The sequence below is a fragment of the Marmota marmota genome, unplaced genomic scaffold (genome assembly GCF_001458135.2).
Source record: "Marmota marmota marmota unplaced genomic scaffold, marMar, whole genome shotgun sequence".
Taxonomy (NCBI): Eukaryota; Metazoa; Chordata; class Mammalia; order Rodentia; family Sciuridae; genus Marmota; species Marmota marmota.
Window position 1 is genome coordinate 40,325,861 of NW_025999977.1, and position 27,201 is coordinate 40,353,061.

Below are 27,201 nucleotides of genomic sequence, written 5' to 3' on the forward strand. Positions count from 1 at the left end.
ATCCAGTGCTCACACGTGCTAGGCAGGTGCTCTACCACTGAGCCACAGCCCCAACTTGAGATTTTAGTTTTTTAGGTGATTTTCTAAGGTCACTTCCAATTGATGCCACAAAACGAGATTCTATCCTTTCTAACTCCTGTGCCCTTCAGTGATCCTTTATTCTTCCACTGTGAATTCTATGAATTGACTCAATTCTTTTGGTGATCAAGCACATACATATCCTGTGACAGCATGTTGCCATTTAATTTTTTTTCTAACATCTTCACAAACAGATAAGTATCCTGGAGCCAGGGATCACAGACCATGTTTCATGTATATTTCCCCATTTATCTACACTTGCTCAAAACAGAAATGTTTTAAACACTCACTTCACGACATGACTTTAGTTTGTTATTGGACTTGTCTTTTCTGTCTTGAAAGTGACAATCCAGCCTCCATTAGGTACTTTTTTCCAGGTATTTTTTCTGTTCCTCACTTGAAGGGCTTAAAAAAGGAAGCATTGTAGGGGGATCTCTGCTAGAAAAGAAAACTCCTGTTTTCTAAGGTCTCATGTTTCTCAAGGGTACCCGAAGACCCAAGAGGCAGGAGCTCCTTCCTCTGAACTCACCAGGTTCCAAGAAGTCCAAACATGCTGGTAAGAATTACGGAAGAGTCAAGGTGGAGGCAGGCAGGAGTGTGTCAGGCAGGCTTAACACACAACATTTCCTCTGCTGTCTTCTGTGGCCCAAGTATCAGTGGTCCCCAAGAATGCCCATCAGCGCTTCCTGGGGAGCTTTTCCAACACACACCACACATGCCCTTCTCTCTAGCAAGAGGTTTAGGTATTGAAAAAGCTCCCATTCTCATTTGCCCTCCAACCAGTTTGAGAACTGCTCTTCTCTCCTCACCCATTTCTCTTTACGGAAGAGCTTTCTCTTCCTTAACTTTTGCAATTTTCTCCTTGAATCAGTATAAACAGAGATTATTATTTTATTCAAAGGGTTATAATGCATTATTGTCATTTATTTTGGTGCTCAAATTGCCCCAAGCATGGGCTGGGGGACGCTTCCAGAGAGCTCCTGGCTTTTCAATGCTATTCTTTGAGAAGGTCCTCACTTTCTGGAGCAGAAGTCCCAGGCTTAATCATAGTTTCCTTACCTCATTCTATTTTTTGGCAGTATTTGGGATTGAACCTAGGGGTGCTATAGCACTGAGCTATCTCCCCACCCCTTTTAATTTTGAGACATGTCTTGCTAAGTTGCCCAGCTGGCCTCAAACTTTCGCTCTTCCCACCCCAGCCTTCTGAGGTTCTTACCACCATGACCAGCTCCTACCTCAGACTTCAGCAAGCTATTTCTCTAAGCATTCCAGCACCTGTTATGGCAGAGTAGAATTCTGTTTGAAGACTTAAGCTTCACACCAATATTAGGATAAAAGAGGATTGTGGCAAAGCCAGGAAAGAGTTACCTCTGTGACCGTGACTTATAAATAGACCCAGCAAATTATGAACTAGAAATCCTGTTTGTTTGGGGGTAAAAAAGTTTTATTGGAATAACAGTCACATCCATTAATTTCCCTATTGTGTGATATAGGTGGTTTCATGACAGTAGCAGTGTAGTTTTTATCGAGACCATTTTGCCTACATGGTAACATATTTTCTAATTGGCTTGGTCCTGGTGGCGCACACTTATAATCCTAGTGACTTGGGAGTCTGAGGTAGGAGGACTGCAGGTTTGAAGTCAGCCTGGGCGACTTAGTGAGGACCTGTCTTAAAATAAAATAAAAAGAGCTGAGGGTATAGCTCAGTGGTGGAGTATCCCTGGATTCAATCCCCAGTATCAAATGAAATTTTTTACTTATAGAAAGTGCCTGCTTATTCCTGCTAAGAACTAGCTACATGATACAAACAGGGTTACTGCTCAGGAGAAATGCTGTGATCTGGAGATATTGTAAAAACAACTTATGTCTTCCTAGATGTGACCAGGTAGCCCTGACTTAAAATTTGTCAGTGTAAGAGCAACAAATTTGGAAAACTGCAACATGGTATGATGTAGAATTTGATTGTAATGGCATTGTTAAACAGGGTTATTATGGAATCTAGAAAAAAGTGACTGGAAGGCAAAACTATGTTAGTGTGTAGTTTTTTTAAAAAAACACTGTCCAATGTAGTAGTATCCTGGTTGGTTGGAATTGGTATTCTGGTCACCAAGATGATGTTCACCTAGTGAAGAGGGGAGCATTAACCAAGTTCAACCATGGTATAGATGACACACCACTTCTTATTGTTTTCCAACTCTATTTGCTCTTGTCTTCATGCTTACAAAGCAAGCTCTGATTATCTTTCTGATTTTCAAGGCATATATAGGGAAAAAGTACATTCTTTGCTATATTAAATTGATTTTCTGGTATAAATATACCTGAGCAAATAAATGAAAGTTAGTTTTCTTAAGGCTCAGTGACCTTAAGACATGTTCAACAGTCAGACATGGTGGCACATCCTTGTAATCCAAGGGACTCAGAAGTCTGAAGCAGGAGGATAGCAAATTTGAGGCCAGCCTGAGCAATTTATCAAAACCCTTTCTCAAAATAAAATAAAAAGGGTTGGGATTGTGGCTGTGGGTTCAATCCCCAGTACCCCACTCCCCATCTAAAAAAAAAAAAAAAAGGAGGAAGTGGTGGAAGAGTAACAGCTGACCATTAAGTGGTCAGATCTAAAGCCCTGAGAGGCTAGGATTCTGGACTGTGTGAGCTTCCTCAGATCACAGCATACAACAAAACAGTCAAGATAGATCATTCTTACATTTCTTTCAAAAGACAGATGTAAAATTATGCTGAAATGTTGGACAGCTCCTACCGGCAAAGATTAGGCTCAAGCCAAATTGGGGCGGGGCGGGGGGAATCCTGATAGCATTCCTTAATGTCAATGTTCTCAATCAGTCTATTTCCAGAAAGAAGTACACCCCTTACTCAGAGGAGCATGGTTCTCAATACATCCCCTATGAATTTTTGGACCCAACATGTGGTCACAAACCAAACTGGGCCTACAGTGATTAATAGGCTAAAGGATCAGAACTATTATATTTCTTAAATCTAGCAAGTATCACAGTTGGGAAGGCTGAGAAGGGGACAGAGGGCTCCTCAGCTGGCCTTCAGCCTTGCAAAGGGATAGGGCAGCAAGCTATATCCACACACCACGAGCTCAGACACCACCTGGAGAGCTCAGAGGTGTCTACCAGGCGCTTTCCTGGGATCTCTGCGTACTTTCTCATAGGGAAGCTTTTCTATCCTTGGGAATGACTTCTTTCTGTGTCCTGGAGAAGGACTTGGGCTCTGACTAGAGAGAGGGTATAATCTGGTGGGGGACTCTGCAAATTTGACACCAAATGCCCTGAAGTGACTAATGATAGAATAGCTGGCTAAAAAGTGATGAGAAAGGAACTGCAGCAAATCAGTTTCTGGTTTTATTTTAATAAAGCTCAACATTTCCCCTCGTCAGGGTCTTCCCAGTGCACATGCATGGTATTTCCAGAGGAAGGAAAGTGGGAGCTGTGCAATCCTTATGACTCCATAGAAGCCAGCCCCTTTGGGGAAGGTGGCAAAATAGGAAAAGGGTGTGAAAGTACAACATGTGTAGTAGGAAACACAGCAGAACCCTGGATTTCTCAGGAGAGAAGCAACACGTTATACAGAATCAACACTCCATGTGGGGAAGGGAAGGCTTTCAAGTCATCTTCCTACTTGTGGCCTATACGGTGTCTCAACAAGGATGCTCTGAGTAGGTGCAACTGATTCTTATCTGACTCTAGTTTTATGGGACATATGCAGCAGTTTCATAATTATGGCAGAGTATATTAAAACTGCATCATGAATTCAGGGGAGTGACGGGGTAGTGTCTCCTCATACATGTCTCTCAAATTCCAAAACATAACCAAAGTAGATGCTTAATGTTCATTGACTAACCTGCCTTTTCTTACCTTCAAATATCATCCCCAACTCCTATAGTAAATCAGTATTTTAAAAAATTTTCTAAGAACATTACTGAGAACAGCGCCTTGCTTTCCCTAAAATATGGCTTTAAAACTTCATTTTTTAAAAAAAGGTTATTTATAGATGGACACAATACTTTGACTTATTTGCTTTTTATGTGGTGCTGAGGATTGAACCCAGCGCCTCACACGTGTGAGGCAAGTGCTCTACCACTGAGCCACAATCCCAGCCCCAAAAACTACATTTTATTTTATGGTACTGGAGATCAAACTTGGGCTTGGAGCATGCTTGGCAAGTGCTTTACCACTGAGTTACACCCCCAGCCCTAAAATCACACTTCTGTCAAAAGGTATTGCTCTAGCTTTTAGATATAACAAATATAAACATATCTTATTTGTTGTTCTTCTTTAGTTATAGGAGTCATAATAGTTTCTGATTTCCCCAAATCAAGAGATTAAGAAGTTATTCACATCTGATTCCTACCAGGAGGTTGGCACAAAGATTGTGTATGGTTGGTGATGAAGGCCACGTGTGTGGCCCAAGGAGGTCAAGGTGAAAAGCCCAGCTTGACTTAGGACAGTTATTTCAGTAAGGATGGAGAGGAGTTACTGACTGCCACTGGTTTCCTTTAGAGTTTGAGTCTCATCTACAAATGTGAGGCTGAGAGTAGATGTTGAGAAGGTGCCAGGGCCTTCCAGAGAGATCATTTAGGCAATCTCATGATGCAGGATTTCTGGAGTTAGAGATTGAAAGGGGGATATGACACTGTGAAAATGAGTCCATTTTTCATATTCTACACAGTGAATGAGGAATTTATTGTTTTGAAAAATAATAGGAGGAGCTACAATAGAGCAGGAAGACATGGGTCATAAAATTGGAGTCATGACTTTTAACAAGGTGAGTGGCAGTGACCCACAGACCATTTACAGTCACTTGCCACCTCAAAGTTGTCTTCTTCCTACCACCAATGTCAAACTCTTTTTGTGATGGAGGTGGTAGACAATATTGGTCCAACCACCACAACCATTTCCTTCCTGCTATTGCTCTTCTATTAGGACTTAGAAATGCCAACTGACCATCTGCTGTGCCTCACTGATCATCCCCAAGAATGATCAACTGACTTTCTCCATAATGTGTTTTAGATTGCTTAAATCCAGTAAGTAAGCACTGTGTACTCATGAAGTGTCAGGGACAGGGCTCGGCACTGGTGATGGGCAGATGAATAGCTCCAAGGAGGTCAGGACTGGGCACAGAGCAGCATACCTGAATCCCAGCAATTCAGGAAGCTAAGACAGGAGGAGGGCAAGTTTGAGGCCAGCCTCCATAATATACTAAGGCCCTGTCTCAAAATAAACTAAAAAGGGATTATAATGTAGTTCAGTGGTAAAGTGCTAAGTGCTCCTGGGTCTAATCCAAGTATTGGAAATAAAAAAAAAAAGCTGAATAGTGGAAAGAGATGTGCACAATGATAACATGATACACAAGAGCTATAACAGCAATTGGTTTTTACATTGGTAACTATTTGAGCAATTACTCTTTGTAATTACTTTGTTAGTAAACTTGAAAAATCCATAAGAAGTATGAAAATTCAAATAACACAGATGTGTATAAAATTAAAAAGTAAAGTTTCCTGTTAATGGGTATGTGTATTCTTTAAACACACACATATACAAACTAATATACTAATATACTTGTACAGCTGTTTAAAAAAACAGAATCAAAGTATAAATATCCTCTTTTTTCCTCTAAAAATATGGTTTCTTTTCCATCCGGGGAATGGAGATTTGCCTCATTCTCCTTGATGTTTGCATGGTATTTTTTCATATCTGGGAATAATTCCTTCCTTTGAAAAGCTTCCTCTGGAAAGGTTTTTGGGCAAAAGGTGACATGCAATCTAGCTTTGGAGAAAGAGGTGGGTTCATGCGTATGATGCATACATGGGAGGGGACTGAATGGGAAAGGGGACTCAGGGAGTGGGGACAGCATGAACATATAGAAGAGGCATGGAAATACACAGCCTCTTTGGGAATCATCAGTAATCTGGTGGACCAGGTTGCTCTTCAAACTTTGGTGTGCATTAGAATCATCTTGGTAATTTCTTAAAACTATAGCTGCTCCATCTCCAACCTCAAGATTATGATCCAGTAGGTTGATGATCCCCAAAGCCTTTGCTCTTAACCATGACACTAGGCTGCCTCTCCTTACATGAGTGTATGCATTCATACTCTTTTCATTAGACAGGCAGGTGAATGAAGGTTCCCAGAGTCCCCACAGCAGCAGAGTGAGACATCCTGATTTTCTCATAGCCATCTCATTTGCAGTCTTCCAGCACTCAGTCCTACCACAACTCTTCACTTTGTAGTTTTATATCAGCTTTCATCTCAGAAGTTCAAAGTATTCCCAACACTGACCTCATGCTTGGGCAATGGGAACAGGTAATAACCTAATTTTATAGAAGGACAAGTAGAGGCCCCAGGAACTTTCCTACCACAGTAAGTCAGTCAACACCAAGGCTCACAAACCAGAGTCCAGCCTGATGTCATCGTTCATGATGTTATTGTCCTTTCTCCTGAATTACACAGGTCCTGGATGGCTTTTCTCATGGAGCCAGTATATAGAAAGCTTCCTGTACTGTGACCAGCTCATGAAGAGATGAGTCATTTCTCCTCTTGACCACACCCAAGCAGGGACTTCCCAGGGTTCTGGAGCTTAGTGGTATTTCTTGATGTTTTACAAAACCACCATCAGAAATTCTGTGCTATCTTTTCTTAAGGTGTCAGGAAAAACTTCAGAATGTCATCACACAACAAAAGAGGCAAAGATGGGTGTAACTCTAGAGTTGGCTTCTGAATCATTTCAGGACACAGGGTTCTCGATTTAATGGCTATTTATGAAAAAGTTGAGGTGGTAATGAGTAATAAACACAAAACTTCCTGGTATTTAGTGCTGAGCTAGTGCACAACTCTTTCCTGGGTCCAAGGGAAGAGGAAAAGAGGTCCAGGATTACTTTCCTGCTAAGGAGTGGCAGAGGTCCTTTTAGACTTTGGGTAAAATTTGTCAAGCCAAGATTGACCACAAGTACTTCAAGAAGGAAACCCTCCTTAGAGTAGAGGTTCTCAAAATGTAGGGTGTATAGGAATCACCTGACTGGATTATTACTAAAGCAGATTCCCAAGCACATCTCCAGAGAGGGACAGATGCAGAGAGGCTTAGGACTATTTTCCAAAGGCTCTCCTGGTGAGCCAGTGGCAGGACTATGCCTGAGAAGCCCTGCTCCAGAGAACGCATACAAAATCTCTGTGCCTGTCACTGCTGATCAATCAGAGGCCTGAGCAGTAATAACCTAAGCCAAGGCAAAGCATTTTTGTTTTGTTTTGTTTTGTTTTTTTTTTTGAGGTATAAACACACAACAGTTTTAATACAATCATCAATCTTCACCAGATAATTTTTAACACTCTGTACTTGAGCTAGCAATATCTTGCACTGTGATATTCCTATAAATGCATAAGCATTTTATTCAGTACAAGTGTTAAAATTAGAGTAACACAAGCAATTGCTTAGACGTGTTAAATAAAAATGTTTTTTTTTACCTTGTGGTTTTCCTTCATCTCCAAAAGGCTGGATTCTAGAATGTTGTAATAGGATAAAGCAACTTGGGGAATAAATATAATTAAATATACTGACTTCCTATATGGATGCAGAAAAAAATTTTAATGATGGGTCACAGCTACTAATGATCACTTAGATAATTGGTTTCTTTTGCCAACATTTAGAAAGAAGCTAAATGTGTACAGTGTTCTTTCTGATGATCAGATATGCAAATTTAAAAAGAGAGATACAGACAAATGCTGATGTCCTTATATTCAAAAACTGTCAAGGAGGAGCCTTCTCTTCCATCAAGTCCAGATGCTGGTCCCTTAGAAGACATTGGTGTCACATTACTGTGGCTGCTCAGATCAGCAGGCCAAGAGATACACCATGTAGCAACAGTCCCAGTGGTTAGAATCTGGCCTCTAGCAGCCGGCTGCCTGGGAGGTGGTGGCAGCATTGAGAGGTGGTCCCAGGAGGATGTGTTCTTTTGGGGTGCTTTACCTTGAACTGTGTGCTCCACCAAACAAGCTCCTTTTAAAAGTGCAATTCATTAATTGGAGTCTCAAACCTTTGTGGTATAAGAAGAGCAGCTGACGCAGAAGTGAGCAGTAATTATTTGGCAAAGTTCCAAGTGTCCACCATACTTTCTCACTATGTCTCACAAGCATGTGGGAGGTGGCTGTTTATTGACACCTTGGTCTAATGCCTTGTCCTAGAAATGAGTTGGGTGGTGAGGAACACACACATTTCTGTCCTAATAGGCTCCTCTCTGATCCTTTTATTTGTTGTCAAAACTCTCTTTGAAATTATCAACTTTATATTCAATCATGAGAAAAATTTTCAAAATGGCACGAGTGTTTTCTAGTAGATAATTTTAACGTTGAGAATTAATTCTCTTCCCCAGTCCCAATCTACCTCTTTGAAGTCAGCATGCCTTTCATCTGTAAATATGAAAATAAACATTAATAATGAATGCTTTCTCATCCTCTCCAAGGAGGAAGTTTCACTTACATCTGAGAAAGAAATCATTATTTTCCAGAGCTAAGGAGACAAGCAAGAACATAATGGGGACTTGGCTTTTGACAGTCTTGATTCAGACTTTCAAACTGCCTCAAGTAACTCCATCTGCCTTCAATAGCCACTATCGCTGGGCAGCTTCCTCCTGAGCTCTTCCCTCTGGATGGAAGTTTCTTTTTTTCCCCCTCACCTTTATTTTTAATTAAATTAATTTATTTATTTTAATTTTTTTGTGGTTTTGGGTTGGAACCAAAGGGTACTCTATGACTGAGCTACATCCACAGGATTTGTTTATTTTTTATTTTGAGACAAAGACTTGCTAAGTTGCTGAGGCTAGCCTCCAAACTGGGATCCTTCTTCCTCAGCCTCCCAAGGTACTGGGATTAAATGCTTGTGCCATTATGTCAGTCTAATTTCCAATCCTTAAAGTCAACTACCATAGAAACACACTGGGAAATCTGTTGGCATTGGGAAGAATGGGCCCAGAGCATAGGAATAAAAATGTAATTTTGCATTGGTGGAGAGATGTGCTGTAGTTTATCTGCATTAGCTTTGCTTTGGCAATTCACAACATTACCAGGTAGAGTTCCAAAAATGGTAGAAGAGGGAAGAGAGATGAGGAAACAATTCCTTCCCTGGCCTGAGACATAGGGCTGGCCTCCTGAGAAGTCTATTGGGAAAGGGTATACGTGTGAAGGCACTTCCTAGGGGCAGTCAGGAAATCATCAGTGTCTATGCAGACATAGTCAGGCCTCAGGCTGGATGGAAGTTTCAAAAGATGACTCCTCAGCTTCCCACCCACCCTTCTGACCCACATCCCCACAAACCAACTCCATCTTTTATAGTGGGAACCAATACATCCCCATGTAACTCTCTAATTAAGAGGAACTTGCCCATCACCTCTAGCCCCTGTGCCCTGTATCCTTCTTGATTCATCACTAGTGGCTTGTTTCTCCACAGGCATCAACATTATGATTGATGGCTCCACAAAATGTTCTTATTGAGCCAAACCAAAGGCCTCTTCAGCTCAGTTGACCAGATAAGCACTGGAGGTACTGCAGAAGTCATCCCCTTCCCCCATTATTACCTCAAAAGTTTAAAAGGAGCACTTTATCTTACCAGCATACTTTCGTACCCCATCTTTTTACCAGTGCTGATCTAGGTCCTTCTGTGATCTCTGCCTAAAGGAAACTATGAGGGGGGCTGGGATTGTGGCTCAGCAGTAGAGCACTCGCCTCGCACGGGCGGGACCCGGATTCGATCCTCAGCACCACTAAAAAATAAAGATGTGGTGTCCACCGAAAACTAAAAAATAAATATTAAAAAATTCTCTCTCTCTCTCTAAAAAAAAGGAAACTATGAGGAAATTATGGAGTTGATGCATACTATTTCTCCATCAAGAAGTATTTCCTTTGGTCTGAAACAATGCACCAAATGCCAAGTGGGTTTTTAAGGCTGGATTGATAACTACAGCTTTTCCTTGAGCTAAGATATTTTTTCAACTGCATTGTTGATAAAAACTTTAGCTTACAAACAGATCTGTGCTATTTTTAGCATGAAATCCACACTTAACTTGCCTTTGTAGCACTATTATAAATGGAAAATAAAACCAGTCCTGATTAGTTAAAATAAAATTATATAACCTCATTAAAAAGTGTAATGCAAAAATAAATCTAAAAAGTAAATGATATAAAAAAGTCTTTTCTTTAATTTTCCTTTTTTCAATCTTCAAGGAGTAGCATCCAATCAGAACTGGGATGTGGTGAACAAATCTGCCATTTTTACTATCTACCTTTTGGGATAGACTTTTTGTAGGCTTCTAAAGATACCTATGTTCCAGCCTGTGAATATGCTATCTTAAATGGCAAAACAGACTTTGTAGATGTGAATAAGTTAAGGATCTGAGGATGGGAATATTTTCCTGGATTATCCAGGTGGGCACATTATGGCTTCTTTTTTTTTTTCTCAGTATACTTTTAGTTGTCAATGACCTTTATTTAATTTATTTATATGTGGTGCTGTGAATCGAACCCAGTGCCTCGCACATGCTAGTCAAGTGCTCTACCACTGAGCCCCAGCCCCAGCCCCACATTATGGCCTCTTATGAGAGGAAAGCAGCAGATCAGAGGAGGGGATGTGATAAGGGAATCCGAGAGATGCAGCGCTGTGAGCCAAGGAAGGTGGGCCGCCTCCAGACACTGGAAAGGGCAAGGAAATGAATGGATTTTCTCCTAGGTTTCCAGAAGAAATACAGTTCCGCCAACACCTTGATTATGCCCTACTCTATGAGTTTCCCATGGCTCCCCATAATAAACTACCACAAACCAAGTGGCTTAAAACAACAGAAATGTACTCTCTCATTGTCTTGGAGGTCAGAAGTCCAAAACCAAAGTGTTGGAATGTTTTCGCTCCTTCTGAAGGTTCTAGGGAAGTCTGCTCTTTACTCCTCTTTTAGCTTCTGGTGGCTTCAGCTATTCTTTGGCTTACTGCTTACTGGCGATGGCTTTGGGTGGGCAGTGCTAAAGCCCATCTAAGCCACCCCTAGGTACCACTTCTGTCTGAGTGGGATAATTAAAAGTGGTTTTAATTTTCACATTTACTCTTTTCTCTTTCAATTTTTATATAAATGAAAAATAGTAAAGATCTCCCTCTCTCTCTCTTTTTTTCTTCCTGGGGAATGAACCTAGAAGTGCTTTTTACCACTGAGTCACAATCCCCAGCTCCTCATCTTTTTAAAATTTTGAGACAAGGTATCACTAAATTGCTTAGGGCCTTGCTAGTTGCCCAAGCTGGCCTCAAACTTGTGATCCTCCTGCCTCAGCTCCTGAGTCACTGGGAATGTGCCACCTGTGCCTGGCAAGACCTCTTGTTTTTAAAAATAAACATGGTCATTGTGCATACAGAAAAAAGTTTTAATAGTTAAAAAAATAGTGGCAGTGATTCTCTTTTTCGGACAAGATTATAAAGGACTTCTATGTTCTGCCTTATTTATTTCTGCAGTGTTTTCATTTTAAAGGTAATTTTACATTATATTTGTTAATTTAAAAGGAGGGTTTTGGTACACTAAAGACATTAAACACACATTGCTCTTAGAAGTGTCTCTGAGCCAGGCATGGTGGTATACACCTATAATCCCAGCTACTTGGGAGGCTGAAACAAGGATCACAAGTTCAAGGTTAGCCTGGGAAAGTTAGTGAGACCCTGTCTCAAAATAAAAATAAAAAGGGCTGGGAATGTGGCTCAGTGGTAGAGCGCTTGCCTAGTATATACAAGGTCCTGGGTTTAACCCCCAGTACCATGCCCTCCCCACCAAATTTTTTTTTCTCTGAAAATATGGGCAGGTTAGTGATTTGAAAATAATCTTTTTATTCATTTTTTAAGTTGTAGTTGGACACATACCTTTATTTATTTATACATGGTGCTGAGGATTGAGCCCAGTGCCTCGCACACGCTAGTCAAGTGCTCTACCACCGAGCCACAACCCCAGCCCTTGAGAATAATCTTTTAATTTTTGTTCTTAAATTGATGGGAAAGCTAATACATGGATACACACATAATTAGAGCGAGAGTGAGTCAACTGATGCAACATGCTTAAGAGTGTTCCCTGGAGGGTAACTGCAGAGCTGGCAGCCATCTGAGAGATGCTTCCCAAACCCCAAGTCCCCAACATGGGGAAGGGGCCCATGGAGCAGGCAGCTGCCATTCAGGGAACCCTTGAGTCAAAGGCTCTCGGGTGTTTCTCTCAGCTAGCCTCCTGCCTCCAGCAGCCCAAGTGGAGTGGCATTCGTAGTGCCACTCCCAACCTGGAAGTTATGAAATCAACAGATTGCTCATCCTGGTACTTTTATTGGTTACAGATACATAGGAGGACTTTTTAGTTTATTATTGAAATCACTATCTACCTACTCCTAGGAACCAGTTCACAGAACTAAGGAGTGACAGCAACAAATTCATTCAGCAATAATTGCTTGAGCCCCAGCTCTCGCCAGGTCTTATTTGGATAAATCAGCCAGTTATGGTCCCTGCCTCATGAGCTGGTTAGCTAGTGAAATGAATGAATGGTAATAAAAGAATCATGCCAGCAACTGTATAACTATTAACAGGTGCTGAAGCACATTATGTGCTCTACAGGAAAAATACAAGGAGAGAGTGTTTTTTTGCTTTTGTTTTCAGTGCTGGGGACTGAACCTGGGGCCCTGTTCTGCTAGGCAAGTGTTCCACCACTCAGCTACATTTTCAAACTTAGGTTACAGGATTTTTAAAGCAGAGACTTTCAATCTATTAGTAAAAAATTACATTTTTTAACTCAGCATATATAAGAGAGTTAGCTAAAAGGCCAAGAAAGAATGTTCTAAACAGAGGAAACAGTATATATAAAGATTCCTTATTTTACAGAAAAGGAAATAGATAAAGATGTGAATTGCTCAGGCTGAGGCAGGAGGACCACAAGTTCGAGGCCAGCCTTGGCAACTTAGTGAGGCCTTGTCTCAAAATAAAAAATAAAAAGGATTGGGAATATAGTTCAGTGACAGAATGCCCCTGGGTTCAATTCCCAGTCGGGGGGAGGTAGAGGAATGTGATTTGCTCAAGGTCCCATAACTCAGTACTCTAAGTCCATCTCTAAGTTTAGATTCATTTTTTTTGTTGTTTTGTTTTGTTTTGTTTGTGTGTGTGTGTGTGTGTGTGTGTGTGTGCGCGCGCGCGTGAGCACATGCACACAGTTCTGGGAATTAAACCCAGGGAGTTGCACAAGCTAAACAAATGTTCTCTACCAGTGAGTTACATCCAATCACTTCTTATTTTATTTTGAGATGGGTGTAGTTAAGTTGCTGAGGCTGGCCTCAAAATTGGAATCCTCCTGCCTCGGCCTCCTGAGTCACTAGCATTGTAAGTATATACCACTGTGTCCAGCTAAAGTTCAAGATTTTTTTTTATTGCCCTGCAGCCTATCAGCTCTAGTGTTCTTTTTCATTTTATCTAATTATAGGCCAAGGACTAATTATTTTCTCCTCAGATGGCTAAGAGAAAAGAGAACAGTGGCAGGAGGCTATGTTTACAAAGAGCCCATTTAATTCAACATGCAAAACAATGCACCTCAGCTCTTACCCCACCTGGCTTCACGCCTGCTCTGCAAGGGTTTGTTCCTTCCTGGTAGGGACTGGCAGGGAGCCACCTTCTGCTTAGGTCCTGGCTTTTATGAAAGGACATTTACAAAAATGTCCAGGCAGGGTTTAGACTTGGTTTAAAGCTCAGGAAAGGAGGTCGCCCAGCTTTTCTATTTCCCCACATTGATGGCACACCTGGCTGCCCACACGTTCCCACAGTGTCAGTCTCCTGCTATCGTCCCTGTGACTGTTGTGCATGGTTAGCTGTGTAAATGGCTTCAGCTATGCAGTATGAAGGTAATGTAAGTCCAGCAGGTGAAATAAAGCCCTCAACAAGGAGATCAGTCAGGGTCAGGGTGGAATATGAGAAGGAGAGGGAGCCAGGTGCAGTGGCACATGCCTGTAACCTCAGTGACTCAGGAGGCTGAGGCAGGAGGATCGCGAGCTCAGAACTAGCCTCAGCAATTTAGTGAGGCCCTAAGCAACTCAGAGAGACCCTGTCTTAAATAAAAAGGGGTAGGGATTTGGTTCAGTGGTTAAGTGCCCCAGTACCAAAAAAAAAAAAAAAAAGAGGGGTCAGAGGAGGCAAGGGCCTTAGGCCAATTTCAAAACAAGCAAGAGAAAAACAGGATGATTATATACAGTTGTACAGTTTGTACACTGTACAAAGAACCCAGTAGAGGGGATGAGAGAGGCCTGGAATCCACACCTAACTCACAAATTGGAGGACACAAAGATGGTCCTCCTTTGCTCTCTGAGGCCAGAGAGGAATGGCTTAGTAGGGCATCTGGTCAGAGAGTTGGAAACAATCAACACACACAACAGCACATCTAAGATCCCACCATTAAGCCTAGCAAGGCCAGCATTTTGGGTTTTATACCCTACGGACCTATGGCCAGATAAAGGCTGGTGGCTGGTGTCACTGTAGTGGTGACAAGCTGGGATCATAGGGGCTACTGGCCGACAAGCGGAGGCTCCTCAGTTGCAACACCATATCAAAGCAGATCCACGATCCTCCTCCATCTTCATTCTCCTTCATTCAGAGTCAAAGCAATCCTGGTGCACCCTGAAGGCCAGCTCCCCTCCTGAGATGGGAACCACTAAGTTAAAGATGTTACTGGTAACATACGCCCATGTGAAAATCCAACCCTGACACAAAGGTAAACAATTAAAAGTAAAAACAGCCTCTGCCAAACTAAAAAATTAAAATCTTCCTCTGTCAATGACCTCCTCCCTGCGCATCGTCATGTTCCAAACCTGTTTGCTTCTCACTGGAGCCTGTAATTACTCTGCCCCTCATCGGGCTGATGACCAGTACTGTCCTTATTTTGCAGCCCCTCCCTCCACCTCTGGCCTGAGGGCCAGCTGCTTCCTGCCATCTTAAACTCTGCCTTCTCAGAAAGCTTGCCCTGAACATGCCAAGCCACCCTGTTGCCCACCTCCCACTGCTGCTCCTCCAGGCCAGCAGACTTCAAAGACTCAGTCCATAATGAATTCCGGGGTCAACTTAGCCCTCAGCCATGCTCAACAAAACTTCTATTCATCTCCATACACCCAGGCTCATTTCTCACTGTGGTTAACTCAGGCCTTTAAGACCTCAGTCTCCCACTTCCACCCGCTCACCCCTCATCAGCAGTGGCCTTGGCTGTTTTAGAGGAAATGAAGGTTTTTTTCCTTAGTAGGAACCCTAGTCATCACCCCCGAACTTCACCCTGTAGGCTAAGTAGAAAGAGCCATACCTGTCCCCTCACCAGTCTGAGAGGAAGGCAAGTTTCCCCTCCTTGCAGTGTTACCAGTTTCCTAGGATCTCAAAGATCATCCATTTTTTCTACCTTTCTCTCTCGCACCAGGTTCCTTTCCTCAAATACAGCTGTCCTTTGGTATTAGCGGGGGGATTGTCTCCAGGACTCCCCACTGATACCAAAACGCATTGATGCTCAGGTCTCATAAAAAATGGCACACTATTTGCATATATCCTATTCTCCTTTATACACTAAATCATCTCCCAATCACTTATAATATTTAATGCAATGACTACATATCCCTTCATTTCCATGGATTCAGCATAGTACTTGGCACATGGCAAATTTAAATTTTGCATTTTGGAAATTTCTGGAATTTCCTTGGAATATTTTTGATCTGTGGTTGGTCAAATCTGCAGTTGAGGAACCTGCAGATATACCCTCTGCCATTAAACATGGTCAGACTTCCTTATTATAAAAAATCATTTAAGTTAATACCAAACTCTAACTGAAAATTGGTTGGATCACCATGGAAAATAACATGGAATGGTACAGAGTCTTTGCCTCTGTAATTCCACTTTAAGCAATATGCCCTGGAGAAATAACCTACAAAAGAAAAGAAAGCCACTTGCACAATAATGTTCAGAACAGAGATATTTACATGTGCAAAATGTTAGAAATAGCCTGATTTTCAAAAACAGATTGACAGTGAAGCATATTTGGTATCAATACAGTGGGAAATCATAGAAGTAATGAGATATTTGAAGTGACAGATATATGAAGTAGATTGATATAGAGAAATCCGTAGATGAAGCCCATTTTAATACATAAAATATATATTTAAAACCACAATTACAAAACTTACTGAATAAACTTATTATACTTTTATGTATGTTTGCTGATAAAGAATAATTTTACAACAAAAATTTTTATCCTACCTTATCGTTTCTTCTGATTGCCACTTTCCTCCCCTGCCCTGTTGCCATTCTTGGGTGACCACCGATCATCTCTATTTTCTTTCTCCCAGTTCCCTCCTTTCCCCTCTGTGATCTGGCTTCCACCTCCAGTGTTTTACTGAACTGACACCCTAAGCAATCATCAGGACTTTCTTCTAGTTAATTCTGAATTTACTTAAATTGGAGCACTACAACCCCCCTTGGGTCATGGTCTTCAACTCTGTACCCAAAACCTCTGGAGAGATTCTGTCAGGCAAGCCAACCCACCTCTGTGTTATTGACTCCAAACCTACCGCTCCATCCCCAACCCCACCTAAGCTTCTGTCCACCTGGACATCCTCATTGTCACCCAAAGTGTCACTGGTGGGCTCCCACATCATCCTGCACACCCAGCTGTAGTGTGTGTCCCTCTCCTAAGCCTTCCCTGGCTCTCCCAGGCTCAGAAACCACTCTTTGGGCTGGATTACCAAAGCATCCATTCCCATCATTGAGTTTCCATCCCCTTATATTCAACTCACTCACTAGAATGTTCCCTGAGTTCCTTAAGGGCAAAGATTATGCTTTCTACAATAAGGCACTAAAGATATGTTGCTGACATGCAGTACTGTCACACATACTCATCGTCCCACACATCCATCTTCCACTCCAGACTACTGTCTCCTCATGGACAGAGGTTGAATCTCATTTCCTTTACATCCCATAGCGACTACAAATAAAAAACAGAAAAAGACTTTGGCAAATATATGTTGACAGTCTACTTAAAATAAGGATTTGTGAAGACAATATGCAAACATGAATAACCTATAAACCTGAAAACTGTACTTTCTGGGAAATACGGTCTTATCAAGTTGTCTTAAAACACTGTACCTTGCTATTTTGGGGCCTGCATAACACATCTCTGTACTTAACAGTGGTTCTGTCACTTAAAGGTGTTAATAGGATGCCCAAAGTGGAAGCTTTCAGTTGTGAATGCCACCCATCTAAAATCAGAACAAATCAGAGATGAAATCAGCGTCCTTGACAAGTGGCAATAACCTGCAAGGAAGGGGGTACAGGTGGCTGGCTGCCAAGAGTCTGGTGCTGCAGAAAAGTCTGGCTACACAGTACATCTTACACCATCCGAGATAAGCCTTTGGCACAATACTCCTCATATGGGAAGGGATATTTATTTTCATCCAGTGGTCCAAGACCTGCTCCTTTCACATGGCAACAAGCACGTTAGGCTCAACTATAATCTTGCTGACTCAGAAGCAGCTAAGGTTTCATTTCTTACCAGTCAGGAAACACCATTACAAGGTGACTAGGATATTTTATAATTATATTACAAGGTGACCAGGACAACAATACTTTCAAGATAAGATGTCTGTTTCTCTGACAATCACCTGGTGGTGGAGCTTCACCAGCCAAACATACTTGACAACTTGTTCACTAATAATTCCAGGCAGCAGGGAGGGCATCCGCCCCATCTGGGACAAGTGTTTGGGTAGTCAGAACCATTTGGAGGAAGAGGCAGATCTTGCTTAGCAAACATTTATTACTGCATAGGCCGAGCTGTGCGACAGGCCATATGTCCCTCAAATCCAAGTTCTGGATCCTCAGGAGGAAGCTTTGCCAGTGCTGAGTTGGGCAGACTCCACTGCTGGTAGAAGGCAGGTGTCAGTCCACGGGACTGGAAGATAAGATGGATGTGTGGCGTGACTAGTCTATATGACAACACGATTTCAGTATCATGTCTTTGGTGCTTTATTGTGTCTCTACCCTTAAAAAACTCCGCTAACATTCTGAGGTGATGTACAGTGTATGTGTAGAGAGGAAAGATGAGAGAGGAAGACAGCTGCCAGGCCATCCCCTCCGACTGTGAGCAGCTCCAGAGACCTGGAGTAGCAAAGAGAAGGTGCCTAGACCATTCCTGCTCAGGGCGTCTTCCCAATGGGCAGTTACCTGACAATCATCATCTTGGAGGAAAAAGGGGCCTCCTAGTTGAGAGCCAAACAGAATGTAACTGATGGAAAAGGAGGAAGGAGGCTTTGACAGGCCTGGGCACAGCCCTTTAAAAGAGCTCAGATACGTACACAGACACCCAAATACAAGGTGGCACCTGCTACCCTGGCACCTGCTACCCTGGGGAACCGGGAATCCAGAGAATCTGAAAAGATCCAGGAGAAAGAGAGGCTACCCAAAACAAAGATCTGCAGTATGGTTCTGATATATTTAAACAGCAAAAGTTAAGAGGCAAAGAAAACTATCTTAAGACTTGCTTTCTTTTCCTAATTTTTAAATATCTTATTTGAATCAAGACAGACTGCTTCATTTGGATGAATGGACTCTGGGGTTTCTGGGCTCTGTTTTTAAGACACACATCCAAGCACTCATTCTTTGGGCATGCACTCGTCAAGAAGAAATGAAGAGGCTGTCTAAAGAAACACCTCTAAGAAGTATTTACCATTAGCCATGACAATAGTGAAACAAAATAAGCATTTCAAACTAAATACTTAGTGATTTTCTTAGAGATTACAACATGGAATCTGAATGTCACTGGTTTAATAAATAATAAAGTTATAGTTGCTTAATGCAGGAAAGCTCAGAAAACACTGAAAAGCATTATGAAGAGCCATTCACTTCCAATCTATTACTCAGTGACAGTCATCCATTATTTGGCATAAGCTCTTCTAGAATATTTTCACATTTTTCTTTATTTTATTTTATTTACGTGTGGTGCTTAGAATCAAACTCAGTGCCTCACACATGCTAGGCAAGAGCTCTACCACTGAGCCATAATCTCAGCCCTCATATTTTTCTTTATAAAAATGGTATCATTCTTGATATACTATTTTGCATTTTTCTTCATTGATTATATAAAATTTTCTGCTATCAACAAACTTCTATAAATGTTCTTAATGCTTGTGCAATAATTTGTGTGAACCTGACCAATCCCCATTTGCTGACCCTTTTGATTGTTTTAAATATTTCATATTATTAATCATGTTGTATTAATAACATATGTACAAGTATTTTTAAATACACCTCTGATTTCTAAATATCCCTAGAATAGCAATTTCTGTAATTTTAAGGCTTTTATTATATAGTCAAAACTACTGGGCAGATCTAAAATATGCTCTTGTTCAGTTATTTTAAATATCTCATACAGTAGTATGTATCTCTTCTATGTAGGAAACAGTTTTGTGAAAAAATCATTTGCATGGAATCAAAACATTTCAGATAGGCTCAGTCCTTATTTACTTGAGGCAAATGGAACACCCAGAGCTCAAAATATTGATGTTTTGATAAAAAGTTGGGTAACAACATCCAGCCAGTTTAGCAAAGGGGGTAGGGCATGGAGCTAGTGAAAACTAGATCCAGGGCATGGGCCAGTGTTGGCCAGACCACTCTCCATAGAGGAAAGCCCATCCTTGGCCAAAAGATGCCTCATTGACCTTGGCCAACTATCACACAAATTTGTACTCTTGGCCAAAGGGGAGGTTGGGTGATGGAATGTGAATTACTCAGCAAAACTCATCCTAACCGCTGGGTAAGCACCCAAAGCACATGTCCAAATGAAAGGTGTGTCATCTTTCTATAATAGACAGGACATCTGGCTAGAAAATACAGCCAGCCAGCTCATGACAAAATTAAAAGTTCAACATTACTTAATGATTTTATAGTTTATCAGTAATTCCTAACAGAAGCCCTTAATAAGTTGCTATGTGGAAAGTGTGCTGGTATCAGCCAGGTCCGCTCTAGGCCACAGCTGTAACAGAGGGCACCAGCACTCCAGGGGTCCCCTGGAAGGTTAAGCCCTCTTGATGATAAATTAGAGACACGTATCTTTCATAAAGGTCAAACTGGCCAGATTATATTTTATTCAGTAGTTAAAAAAATAGTTATTAGAAAGGTAATGTGCTTCAGTTGGTCCAGAGGAGGAGACTATTCTCAAAAATGGAATGAAAAGATTGGGAAAAGTGGTGGTCCAGGAATTATTCTGGGCTGCCCAGGAAGCAGCCACATTGGAGGAGCCTACCTTCACTTAAGAGCCTGGTTTGGTGGACATTGGCTTGGTCTGCCAGAAGGAAACAGTCTAACCCCGTGGGCTCCACTGATGAAGGAGCCAAGTAAAGGCAATTGTTTATTTTGTACCAAAATATATTTACTGAACAATTACCACCACCAACTCTACTTGGTCTTCACTAAATTACAAAGCATGCATGCATCCTGTTTAACAAGTCAAGCACTGAAGCATATAAAGCAAAATTTTCCCTTGACTCTCCTTTTCCCTCCCCACACATAAATCCCACTTCCCAGAAGTAAATAGCTGAATTTATCTTTTCAATCCTTGATGTTTATCCATGGCATTCTCCCACTTAAGGAAATGTACCTAGGAATTCCCCCACCTGAACGGCTTGCTCTGGCTTCTTACTCACTAGTCTCTGCTTTCAGTCTTTCTGTAATTGTTCCTATCCAAAATGACCTCCCTTTGCCTCTGCTCACTTGCAAGGAGGTTTCCTCCTGAGACAAGTAGTTCCTTTCCCTGTCCTCTACGTCTCACGTGTGCAGAGCTGATCTGAGCAAAGTCACCTACCTATTCAAACTACATCTCTAATGGTAGAGAAAGTGACTGAAGGCCATGGGAGCTTTCCTCACCAGCAAGCACTGTGCAGCTTTTCCATTTCAAATTAAGATCACGCCTCACACTGGCCTCCCCCACTGAAGGACTAAAGGCCCCCACAACACAAAACACACCAAGTCTGTCCTCTGCTACAGTCAACTGCTCGTGCTCCACAATTCTTTCTGATAAGCAGGTCAGCTGAATACATGGAGACAAAGGGGCATTTCATATACACGCTGTTCCTATTTTGGCAGTTAGAAATAATACTCCAAATGCCAAGTCTTCACAGGACAAATCTCTCTGTGCATGTCAAATGCACTAAGAGGGCTCCAGAGAAATGGAGGCTACTGAATTTGAGGGCTGGGGATGCATTTAAGTCAAGATAAAATTTGAAAGCATTATTTTAAAAAAAACTTTAGATCTTGGTAAATATAAAATGATTGCTATCTCTTATTAAGTGAGTATTCTATATACTTCCATTCACTTAATTCTCCAAATAATCCTGTAAAACAGATGGTCATTATTCCAGGCACTCAAAGTTTATATAACCTGCCCAATGTCACACAGCAGGAAGTAAAAGGCTGGGATTTGAACTCAGGTCTGTCAGCTCCAGAGGCCAGACTGCCTCACTTCCCCAAGGATAGGCTTAAAAGTCCTCATGGCCCCCAAGAACTACAGAAGGTTACATCTGGTGGAGCTGGAGAAAATCTTGCAGCCATCCAAGGTGCTTGCTCCTCCTGTCAAGCACTGTCCCTTTCCACTGGCCCTCTGGAATGCCACAGCCCCACAGATAGGAAGTTGAGACTCAGATTCCCAACTTTGCATTGTTTTTTGTTAGTTGGTGCAAATTTTAAAAAGAAAAAACCTTTCTGAGGTTGGAATGTGTGAGGAAAAATAATTATTTTTAAGGGGGCGAGAATAAATATTTAATTAGACAGTTTGAGACTAAATTTTGCCTGGCTTTGCAGTATCTAAGACAATAAAACAAGCCCTCGACTACACAGCTAATTACAGACTACTAAATTATTTTTATTAAAACCCTGTGGACTATTAAATATGAGAGATGAAGCAATGTGGTGTTGTAAAATAGCTCTAGTCTAGAAATTTGGACTCTAATTCTGACTCAGACACTAGTAACCACCAACAATCATTTGCATGGTGTATGAAGTTGGCAAGGTGTCTTTACATACTTTCTACATTAGTTTGGTGACCTCAGGGAAAGACACTTAACTCTTTGTGTCTCATGTCAAAATCTGGAAATAAGAACAATAAGCTATACCATCTAAGATCCCCTCCTCAGATTTATAACATCCTAAGAGGAGGATATGTACCTTAGAATCCTTACAAATATGTCTTTTAACAATTCTGGGCAGATGTATTCTGGTCATAAAAACTGTATTTTCTGTTCAGTTTCTGAAAAATATAACTTGGCTAAATTCAGGTATAGCTCATAAGATGTCTGCTACCAACTACTTGCTTGGTTTCTTGAAAGTACCATATTGAGGCCCTGGGTTGGATTCCCATATGGGAACTTCCCTCTGTTCAACAGCCACTATCATGCCTAACTCTAGCAGATCATCTTACAAATACAACCCCACAAAGCAGATGGGTTTGGAGGAAGGACTTGAAGAAATCTGCCTTCACAGGCCCTCTGAGCAAAGTCACCTATTCAAACTACACCTCTAATGGTACAGAAAGTGACAGAAGGCCATGTGAGCATCACTCTCAAGAAGGTATGTCAGTACCTACAGCACTACACCATTCTTTCTAATTCTAAGACACACAAATAACTCCTTCAAGGATTGCCACTTCTGGCTGTTTTAATGTTTCTGAAATTAGAATTCACCTTGGAATCTATATAATTTTGATCTGGTAGCATTATTTTACCTAAAAGTTGTTGTAAATTTCTGGTGTGTCTTAGAATCAAGGTAATGCAGTCCTACAAAACCATAACATCCATTATATAGATTTAGATTTAACTTGATTCAAATCATGTTCCTCTCCCTGATTGAACAATTACCTTTAATAATGGCTAAATAGGCAATATATAAGAGGGGTGTCAGTCCTATTTCCTAAGAGAAGTAGTTTAAAAGGCATTCCATCATTATCTCATAAAACACAGGTATGGATTTCAAAGGCAAATTAACCCATATAAAAACCACTCTGATGCTCTGAAAAGGTACCATCCCACAGCAAACTGGAAAGGGAACATTTTACTCACACCCTCCTGATCTATCTAGCCTTGACACATTTTCTTGCTCAATTCACAACCCTCCAACCCAGTAATATCACTGATTCCCAAAATACACTCAGCCCAGGAGGAGCAGCTCTCCAGCACAGCTGTCTTCTCCTGCCCTCCTCGGGTATTTCGGTGAGCTATGTGACACAGAGAGGACCACAAGAAGGAATTTAACTCTCAGGCCCCATAGCTCCCATTGCGCTACAGGCAGGTGCATCCCGCCAAACCCCAGACTGGCATTTGAAACAGAAGAAACTGCACTGCTGGATGGGGGCTGTAGTTTTCCTGAATTTCATCTCTGTGTTTAAAACTAGGGCGACAGCCGTCTTTGCTACTGTAAACTAATCTGATGGGCATGGGGGCAGGGAGTGGCTCTGAGAAGGCTGCCAATAGGCCATGATTGAGCAAAGTCAAGGAGTGAAATCATTATTTCTCACTGTTTGCAACCCCAGAAACTCCTTCACTAGGATTTTTAGAAGTGAACCACCCCACTCCTTTGCAGCCTGGAGTAAAAAACCCAAGCCTCTTGTAAAGTAGAACTAGCTTTTGTTTACATGTATTTTCTTCTAACAGTACACTGAAATCTGGAAGAAAAAAAAAGAATCAAAGGAAAGTTGACAATGAGGTACACACAGTAGTTAGGAGCCCTCAAGTTGAGGCATGTCTATTAAGAGTTCCTGGCTGTGAGCACCAACTCTGACTTCAGCTCAGCTTCTGGAAAAAGAAAACAATTTGGGGCTCTCCTCTGTTCCAAGATCAAGGACTGCAAGTGGATGGGTAGCAAACGACCCAAAATTGTTCAAACAAACTAGGAACCTTATCAGGTGGCATCTCCTAGCAAGATTCACAGCTGTAGGAGGCAGGGGTACAGGCAACAGACCTACATCATGGAGAAACCTCAATTCTCCTCCTCTCCACTCGGATCATGCTGTCAAAACTCACTATTACCCAGTTGGTTACTTCATGGAATTTACAATATCAGAAATCAAGTCCTACCCATTCCCCTAATATAAACAGTAAACACTTGCTATGGACTGTTTCCAAACCTCACGTTGTACTAATTCGAAGGTGATTTTTTTTTTTTTAAAGGCATTTTAAAGAGTACTGCAACATGGTTATTCACAAGGACGCACCGGAAGCACAAGAACTTGAGCTCCCAAACGCAACCTTTTCTCCCCTCCCTTTTCCACCTCTACTCCCCTGCACAGTGCGGCCAGGGCAGTCACTCAGCCCTCTGGGAGGCCACCGTGCTCCAGCAACGGTGTTCACTAAACAGTAGCCGATCACGAAGGGTCTGAACCCTGATCGCGAAACCTATTCTGAAAGCCCCACAAGCTCTCAGCAGCTAGAACTGTCCAAATCTGCTTCCCCAAACCAGCCAGGGCTGCAGCGTGTGGGTTGAACCCTGGGGTCTCAAGGTTTGGACAGGCAGAATGTCCCCCTCCCCCAAGTCTCCCCTCGCTCTCTCCCTTGTCACTCTTTCTCTGGCAAATCACTGGGGAAAACCAGAGAGGCCAGGAGATGTCAGGCCCAGGAGTAAGGAGAACGAAGGAGGGACAGGAGCGAGGCGAGGTAGTTTTGACGGGAAATATCAGGCCAGGGCAAAGGAGCGGCAGCGCCACATCTAGGGGGTAAGGACCCCGAGGTGGGTTCGGAGGGAGGGAAGGAGGGAGGAAGGAAAGCATGGGAGGAGTGGCTCGGGGAGGCCTGTCTACCGGCCGCTGGGAGCCCCGAGACAGGGACGGAGGGAAGGAGGCCGGCGGGGCAGACGCGGCTGGGGGTGGGGGCGGGGGCGGCGGGGATGGGGAGCCCGGTTCCCCTCCCCCAGCCCGGCCCGGGCCTCCCGCTGACTCAGCCCCACGGCGTCCGTCGCCTCGGCCCGGACTCACAGTGCGCGAGGCGGCTCCGGCGGAGGCAACTGGGGAGGGGGACCGGCGGCGGGGGCGCTGCGGCTGAGGCTGCGGCTCCGGCCGGCGGCTCTGGGGCGGTGGGTCCTAGCAGAGGCCGCCGCGGTCTCCGGCTTCAACGCACAGAGACTGCGGGGGAAGAGAGCACTGCGCAGGCGCGATGCGGCCACCGCTGTCAGTCCGAGCGGGGCGGGGCCAGCGCACCCGCCGTCTCCAAGGCAACCGGGTGGCGAGCGGAGGACAGCCCTACCTCCACCACTTCTTAGCAACTGCGACGGGAGGTGCGGGCGACGAGAACAGTCCCGCTAGGTCGCCATAGCAACGAGAGGAAGACACTGCCTCATGAACATGCGGCGGTACCGAGGGAACGCTCTCACCTTGTCACTACGGCAACTGGGAACAGCCCCTTCCCTTGTCCTTAGCAACAGGGCAACAATTCCTCCACCCCGTCCAGTCACAGAAGGAACAAGCGTTTACACCTGATTCTGTAGCCATCGGGTTCTTTTCTCTTATGGCTTCTGAAAAGGCAAACAGACTATTTGCTCTCTTCCAGAGACGTGGACGAGCAGAGGCCACGTTTGATCGCCCTTCTTGGTTTGTGGCTCCCAATCACAGCTTGTTACTTTAATCAACCAAATTAAGTTTTCTGCATTTTCCTACCAGAAAGTCTGTGCCTTTATTTTTAAATCGAGCTAACAAAATCGTGCCTACCCAAATCACACGAGTTTTTACCAAGAGTGTTGTCCTCCCAATGAATTTGTAAACGACTTTTGTTTCTTCCTCTGGCCCACTCTCCGATGTAGATTCGACTTCCTCACAACTAGCTCCTTCTTTGATCTGCCGGTTCGATTTTCCCACTCTAAGTCTGTTTTTATCCTCTCCATCTCTCCTCTTCCTTCTCTTCCTCCCCACTGCTCTTCCCAGGGTTCCAGATGCCCACCCTCATTCTGTGTTCATTTTCTGGATTTTCTTGGTACAGATGGCTCCTGGATCTGAGACCTTGACCCTGACTCCCACGGATGTCTGGATGTCACCTCCATACCTACCTTGTACATACTTTTTTTATTACACACATCTTACAGTACTGTCCTTTGTTTACACGTCTGTCTCCCCGTTAGACTCTCCCTGGTGGGCAGGAATTCTGTCTTACTCATCCAGCCCCCTCAGCATCTAGCACAGAATGTGACACATTGTAGAGTTCCAAAAAAATGTTTATGTAATTGAATCAAGAGAAGACAAAGATTTTCATTCTTTCTCACTCTTTCTGGCCTAACCGCCTCAGACTCTCAGTCATCATTTTCCTTATTATTGATATACATATTTTGTCTTTAAGTATGGCTGCTACTATTATAATTCTTCTGAGTCCTTTGCTCTCAATCTTAATGCCAAGACCCTAGTCCCCTATTAATCAAGACTGGCATTCTCAATTTCATGAATCCTTGCATCTACACTATCCCAAATGTTTCCACAGAGGAAGATTTCCTCACTGGGTAATGACCTCCTCTGTGGCCCTCTCTAATCAATGTAAACTCTCTTCACACCTTACCTTTCTATCATTCCCTAACCCACCCCTCATCAAACCCTCTTGGTGAACATCACTGGATTTGGCTGGGCTTGTTGACATACCAGAGATGCTACATTCTCTTCAAGTGACTCAGAAGTATAAACTTCCAACCTGGCATTCTCCCCTGAGTCTCTCTATCTAGCTCCTACAAATTCCACCTCAGAACTATTGGTATCAAAGCACCCCAAAAGAGTCCATTTTCTCCAGGAAAAAGAAGGAGCAAATTGGTAAGAAAAGAGGGACACAGCACATACTGAATCTATGCCCTCTCCTCCCATCTACTGCCATTCTCTGGAGAGGGTTCTAGTGGACAATAAGTTTCAAGACAAATCAGTGATTAAGAGAGTAGAAACCCAGGCTACACTTATTCCTAGGAACAAAGGTGAAAAACTGAAGCTGTTCCTAACTGCACCTACAAGGTTTCTGGGAGCTCTAAAGAAACACAAGGGAGAAAATTCAAGCTCAGATTATTTTTACTTCCTTCCCTTTTCTGAAGTTCCAGCTCAATTCA

General features: G+C 42.7%; 1 protein-coding gene across 2 annotated transcripts in view; it reads right to left on the reverse strand.

The window, feature by feature from the left end:
• Mapre3 (microtubule associated protein RP/EB family member 3) overlaps positions 1-25,369 on the reverse strand; it is a 50,731-nt gene extending 25,362 nt beyond the window's left edge. Inside the window, exon 1 of one of the 2 annotated variants that reach the window (XM_015479888.2) lies at positions 25,109-25,369. The gene's annotated coding sequence lies outside the window, so the exon portion shown is untranslated. The remainder of the gene's footprint in view (positions 1-25,108) is intronic. The other variant, XM_015479889.2, reaches the window with a different exon arrangement.
• Between the last annotated feature and the right edge of the window lie 1,832 nt (positions 25,370-27,201).